Here is a 6,021-nt window from a genome sequence, read left to right as displayed (position 1 = left end):
TTGTACCAAAGACACCTCGAACAGGCTTTTGATAAGAAAGTTCTTCCTTGTGAGTACCGCGGAGGAGAACTTGTGCTCAAGAGATATTCTACTATTCACTCGGATCCTCGGGGAAAATGGACTCCTAACTATGAAGTACCTTTCATTGTCAAGAAGGACTTCTCAGGTGGAGCCCTAATCCTCACCATAATGGATGAGGAAGATTTTTCGTCTCAAGTGAATTTGACATAGTCAAAAAATATTATGCCTAACAAGAAATGATGATAAAAGCTCGCTAGATTGACTCCCACAATATCAATCTAGGCAAAACTGGCTATCCTGATGGACCAAAAAAATTAATTGTCCATGCAAAAGTTAGGGGTCAAATAAAAAATATGAAGCTCGCTAAGTTGAAAACTCGAAAGGGCGACTTAGGCTAAAATGAGCATCCCGGTGGATGAAAAAATAGAGAATGTCCAGGAAAAAGTTAGGGATAAAGGCATTTGACTATGTTCCTTGAGCCTATCTTATTATAGCTAGATCTCAGACGATTGATAATCGATCCAATCATCATCAATCGAAGTGAAGTATTAGGATTCAAATCCTACAGTGGATGACAACCAATGTTATGATAAATGGAAAAATACAAAACATATTCCCCATTGCCATTTCTTTTATTTTTCAATTTTTTCATTTTCCTCTTTAAGGATTTTTGCATCCTTGTAAACATCATATGTACATATTTGTTTACAATCAATAAAATTCAGTTCTTTTATCAATTACTTTTCATTTCTCCTGCATTTTATTTGCGAAATAATTGATTTTTTTTATCACATAATGCTATAAAATTTGGGGAATAATAAAAGCTACATTAAAATAAAGTTTATGCTTTTGTTTAACATCCTGAAGAATCCTAAAATATGATCGGTAGTTTGAATGTTTTTTCTCAAACATCCAAAAATGTCTTGATGACTTCCCGATTAGATCATATGTCTTTGTGGTCTTCAGCAGGACCATGTGGAATCCCTAGCAGCAGTGTTAATACATAATATTCTCATAATAACAGTTTCCTTGGTATAATTAGTGACGAGTCGAAGTCTACCCTATGCCAGAAACCTTACCTTGTGTTTATCATCCATATGGCCACATAAGCACTCATACATCATCCAAAAAAAATGAAGCACACATTATATATAACATGAATATCATGTTTCTCCTTTAATTGATATATTTCCCCACATAATTGATATATTTTCCCTCCCCTTTTCATCCTTTCACTCACCTTTGACTTGGGATACATCTGTACACATTCATGTTTCATTCATATGCATCATTCATTCATGTAAACACTTGACAATTGATCGTCATAGATTCAAAGCATGTGGCTTGCAAAGCTAGGGTTTACTTGTGGATCAAACCTTAAAGATGTGACATGGCTCTTCATCTGATCATCTTGGGAGTGAAAACCATAATTACTTGATCTTTGGGATGTGGATTCAAGGAGACCTCATCATGGCATTCTTCAGGGCATTCAAACCATAACTCTAGATGGTGTTTCTGTGGGACCTTGTGGATGCTTTTTGGGCCTTATCTTGGCTATCTAAACCCTAATTTGGGACTCCTAATCACTCATGGTTCCATAAACCCTAATTATGGGTACCACTCCTTGCATGTACACCTAACTCCAATGTCATATGATTCTCCATCATCCATTATTCATGGTTCATATGCTTGGTCAAGTTGCATCCATAACCACTTATTCATGTTCATTCATGTTGATTCCTTGGTTTTGGTTCCATTCATTATGTGCTTATGTCCATTGGTTTGAGCCTAAATACATGGCCCCACAACTTTCATCTGCTTCCCTTCCATAGCATTTCATCTGATCATCACCTCATGCCTTGTCCAATTTCATGTCTTGCTTATGCCTATTTCATATGATCAATGTTATTCAAATCCATTTACGTTGTCATTGGTGCTTGGTTCATGAATATTTGGTTAGGTCCTAGTTCATTGTACATCTTAGTCCTAGATAAGGTCTTTACTTCATGTTTTTCATTATTCATTCAAGTCATAGTCATGTGCATTGATTCATGTTAATGGTTCATTCAAGTCATAACCTTGATCATCATTCATTTTAATCCAATCATTGTCATTTCAATCTATACTATCAATTCTAATTCATTACATTTCATTCATCAAGTTCATCATTTAGTTCATAACAAATTCATTCATTTCAAGATTCGATGTTCATGTACAAGATTCAATTCAATATCCAATTCAATTCTATTCAAAATAAGCAAATTCCATTCATTGCATGATCATATAGTGTTTATCACATGAAAAATTACAAAAATTTGGGAACTTTGACCAAATATTGACTTTGGTCAACAATTGACTTTTTGGTCAACAATTGACTTTTTGGTCAACTTTGACCAAAGTTAATCCAATCCCCAAAATCCCTATTCTAATCCTAATCTTAATCTTCAAAATCCATCTTGATCTTTGATTTTCCATTTATACATGGATGCTTCTAATTCTAATCTTGATGTCATGTTGAATCACCATCCTTCATGGCATACATTACCTACATGCACATGAATGAAATCACAAGTCAGAATGGCACAAGAAAAAAACCAAGGCATGCTATATAAAATTACCAAATCAAAATAGAACCATGCCAAAATGCAATGCCGTTACACAAGCCATGAGTTATGGCCATGCTACCTAAAATCAAGAAAGACCATGCCATGAACCTATGAAACCGTGCTAAAATGCATTGCAGACCATGACCAAGAAATCTAGAGATGCATAATATGAAGTCAGAATTGAAGCTAGCAATGCATGGTTCATCATGGTGTAAACTAAGCACAGTTCATAACATGCCTACCACAATGTACATGCTGCACAAGTTAGGACTCATACCTGTTGCAACCATCTTGCAGAATGCCTACTGCAGAACACAAACCACAAGCCAAAGCAATGAACCAAGCTGCCATAACAGAATTGAGGCAATGAACAAACCTCCAGAAGCATGACAAACCAACTCATAATACTGTCATGGTACAACAAGGTTGCAAGCTTTCATTCATATTCAGCCAGTTAGTAGCATAACATATCAATGCATACCACACAATTTTTCACAACATGCACAAACTGAACCATACAAACCCTACAAAACAATACATTCACAAAGTTCAACTCACACAAAACCAGCAAAATCAGAATTAAACCTCACCACAATATAAGTTCAACTTAAGCAAAGCCACAAAAAGAACTCTAAAAGCAGGCCAAGCAATCGTATCTGCAAAATATCCATAACATAACAACAACATAAACTTATCAAACCAGAGCCTACTTAGTCACAACCAACACATCATAGCAAAAATTAGAATTGAACTTGACCATTCAGCAATCAAGAGCCAAAGCAAAACAAAACTACAAATAACAATGCATAGCTGAATTCACAAAAACAAATCCACAAACTACTAAACCATTCACATGACTAAACATAACCAACAGAACTACCTAACGGACTAAACCTAGGGGTTGACAAATATAATTGAATTTATATTAGAATGTCACAAAGTTCAGAAACCTCTAACTGAGACTCTAACCGAAATTAACAATCTCTATGCATCAAACTACCAATAAATACTCTTCAACTCCAATCATTGGGGGCTATGGATTCTTGATCACTGAAACTCTCTCGAATTTTTTTCCATTCTAAACCCAGTCATTCACCCTGACTCTCGAACCAATTTCCAACCTTTTTTCAACACTCTTCATCACTCTCTCACAAGGTCCACATTCATCAATACCTCAACTGAATAGAACCTTCATTCTCAGCTTCAATCACATTCAATCATCCCAATCATTTTCATCGGAATCAACCTCACAACCACTCAATTCCATCATTCGAATTTCCAGAACAATCACTCAACCGGAAAAATAAATCAAAGAAAAGAAGAAGTAGAAGAGGAATCAGGAAGAGTAAGATAGAGAGGAAAAAGTCAAAATTCTTACTTGGAGAGAGGAATTTGTTTGTGTTCATCATCACCTTCAAAGATTCTGGCATGGTGAGTTTCAATTTCTCCCTTTTTGTTTAGTCTCTTGTAGCTAGCATGTAGAGGATGTAGGAGGTTCAAAGCCCCAACCCCGGGGGCTTTGAATTTGCATATCCGGGGTTTAATTGAAGATTAAGGTTCTAGGATTCATGATTGGTTTTTCGCGATTGTGGAGTTATGGTTACAATCAATATATTTCAGCATGGTATTTGAGATGAAGGGAACGAGACAGTTTCAGTGGTGTGGTTGATTTCAATTTCTGGTGGTCGCCGCTGCCAGATGCGATTTCTAGCGCGGTGGTCCACAGTGGAGGGTGAATGAAAGGGTGACCTAAGCTCGGTTCATGCCTAGCGTGTTTTATGCTGTTTTCGAATTCAATTTTATTGTCCAATCATAATTTTCCATGTGCCTTGGACTTGTCATATGTGCTGGATCACAATTTCTCCATATGCCTATCTCTTTCTTTCCTTTGACTAAGTTCTGACTGGGCTTATTGTTTTCGGCCTAGACGAAATTTCTTACCATCATCACCATGTGTTTCCTTGCACCCCCTGACCAGAAGGTTATTTCCATTGGACCTCAGCCTTGAGGCCCACCCGTTTTTTGTGTTCATCGCCCTATTTTCCAGAAATAAACCTCCCTGGCCCAATTGGTTATTTATTGGTTTTTCTTGTTATTTTCTTTATGATTCTAATGGCTTTGCTTGCCATGTTGGAATTTGATTTTAATTGATAGATTAAATGTTAATTGTTCATTTAGGAATTTAATTAGACGAGTAGATATTAACTCAATTCCATTGACCACCATGAAAAATCCCTAAAAATACTTGATTACCATGTAATTTTTTATTAGAATCTTCCCATAATTCTTGACCTTTAATTCATGATTATGTAGAATAAAATTGATAAAGGCCATGCTCATGTTTTGTTTGATTTTAATTCCATTTTTATTGTCAATATTTTGATTGTGGTTATTTGATTAAATTAGAAATGCCATTTAAATTTAATGTGATGTATGTTTATATGTCCATTTTGCATGATCCTAATATCATTTCATCATTTTATCATGTCATCATTTAATTTTATTTAGAATTTTAATTCATTTAATGTCCATTTTAATTCACTTATTCATACTAACTCCATGTTTATGTCCACATGCCTATTAAGATTCAAGATTGGATCCAAACTATCAATGCCTTTAGTTCATTCAATTTACTTGTATTGTATAAGGGTACCATGTCACTTGTGTGTTTTAGGCATGGTACATGGTTTATAATTTGTGTAATGTATTTCCATTTCCCATTTATGTTGTAATGGTTCCATCCCCCCATAGTGGGTCACATGTTCCCCTCTCCTATGAAAGTGTAATAATCTAGATTTATCGCTCTTTTATTGCTTTCATTACAAGCTAATTATAAAGATAAAATGAAACATTAAATACATTTCTTCAAAAGAATAAAAAGCACACTTGATCCAATGCTAAGTGTTTTTCAAATCAAATCAAATCAATTTCAACGCGAATGCTTGATCCAATGTGAAGTATCTCTTCCTCCATTCCATATTCTATCTTTATCCTTATCATGCAATCTTTTCCTCTCCTATCTCATTCTATCCTTGATCCAGTCTCATTAATCAAATCATTTTCATAATAAAATCTGGATGAAAAGTGGTGTGTATGTACTTGTGCACAATACTCAAGTACTTAGGTTGTTTGTCGTACCTAGCTTGAGGGCCCGATGCTTGACTTTTGTTTAAAACACTTAATAAATATGAGTCCAAATCATTATTCTAAGAGGGAAATAATGGTTAGGATGAAGTTGTCCTCTCAACTAACGAGTACTCTGATTGTCGGTCGTACTTAGTCGATGGTTGGACACTTGGCTTCCTCTAAGTACTAATGGTTAAACCCACAAAACAAATTTCATAATAACAAACATCTCCAAGAGAATCTTCTGCCTTAGGGAACTCTTCTTGTC

At 35.3% G+C, this 6,021-nt stretch overlaps 1 long non-coding RNA gene across 2 annotated transcripts; it reads right to left on the bottom strand.

Annotated features, from left to right (window-relative positions):
* Positions 1–2,189: 2,189 nt before the first annotated feature.
* On the bottom strand, positions 2,190–4,465 carry LOC127127943 (uncharacterized). Of its 2 annotated transcripts, XR_007805560.1 has the most exons (3): positions 4,006–4,445; positions 2,905–3,283; positions 2,190–2,566 (listed from the first exon to the last, which is right to left on the bottom strand). It is a non-coding gene; the product is annotated as an uncharacterized LOC127127943 (long non-coding RNA). The 2 variants fall into 2 exon arrangements; XR_007805559.1 differs by having other exon boundaries at positions 2,905–4,465.
* Positions 4,466–6,021: the final 1,556 nt, after the last annotated feature.

The sequence above is a fragment of the Lathyrus oleraceus genome, chromosome 3 (assembly GCF_024323335.1).
Source record: "Lathyrus oleraceus cultivar Zhongwan6 chromosome 3, CAAS_Psat_ZW6_1.0, whole genome shotgun sequence".
NCBI lineage: Eukaryota > Viridiplantae > Streptophyta > Magnoliopsida > Fabales > Fabaceae > Lathyrus > Lathyrus oleraceus.
This window is presented reverse-complemented; position numbering and strand designations above follow the sequence as displayed.